This window comes from Sardina pilchardus, chromosome 24 (assembly GCF_963854185.1).
Source record: "Sardina pilchardus chromosome 24, fSarPil1.1, whole genome shotgun sequence".
In the NCBI taxonomy this organism is placed as follows: domain Eukaryota; kingdom Metazoa; phylum Chordata; class Actinopteri; order Clupeiformes; family Clupeidae; genus Sardina; species Sardina pilchardus.
This window is the reverse complement of record NC_085017.1, coordinates 304,287-305,000: the sequence shown is the minus strand read 5'-3', so window position 1 is coordinate 305,000 and position 714 is coordinate 304,287. Positions and strand designations below refer to the sequence as shown.

The following is a 714-nucleotide window of genomic DNA, read 5'->3' as shown; positions in this document are numbered from 1 at the left end:
GAAAAATGGAAAGTTCTAAAGTTAAAAGGTTACCGGCGAGCAGCGGCAGCTAGTTGTGCCAGCGTTCACTCGTTCAAAAGTGTGAACTCCGACTTGGTGTTCCATTGTACTTTTTCCTTGTAGGAGGTCAGAATTCTTGACTTCCGAGTGTGTCTAGAATGAAATTGGGAGATTCCAACTAGGAAATATCAGACTTCCGAGTTGTCTGGAATGCAGCTTTTGGTCTAGGATAGAGACGCCAAATAAGCTAAATTCTCAATATGTTGGCGTGCTCCTTTAATAAAACAAGGTTATATGGTTCCATATGAGCAGATGTACCACTTCCTCTAATCCATGCTAGTCGTATGTACTTGGAATACCCCCTGATGGATCAGTGCCCTGGAAGTACCACACAGACCACTCTCTCTCTCTCCAGTGCAGACCACTGGGGTGTGTGCTCATCTGGGGTCTGCTATTGGCTGTAGCAAGCCAGGCTTTAGTCTAATGTGTGTATGTGTGTATGCGCGCGTTTTAGTGTACATATGTGCGTTTGCTTTTGTGAGTTTGTACATTGTGTGTGTGTGTGTGTGTGTGTGTGTGTGTGTGTGTGTGTGTGTGTGTGTGTGTGTGAGAGAGTGTGTGTGTGAGAGAGTGTGTGAGAGAGTGTGTGGTTTCAGATGTTTATATGATTTGCTTGGTTTCATTTCAGACAGAGGTGCTCTTTCAGCCAAACTA

At 44.7% G+C, this 714-nt stretch overlaps 1 protein-coding gene across 4 annotated transcripts in view; it reads left to right on the top strand.

Moving 5' to 3' along the window:
- Positions 1–714, top strand: part of kat2b (K(lysine) acetyltransferase 2B) — a 14,021-nt gene extending 13,307 nt beyond the window's left edge. For all 4 annotated transcript variants that reach the window (XM_062528797.1, XM_062528796.1, XM_062528799.1 and 1 more), the window contains exon 18: positions 1–714. This exon is cut by the window's left edge and continues 1,472 nt beyond it. The gene's annotated coding sequence lies outside the window, so the exon portion shown is untranslated.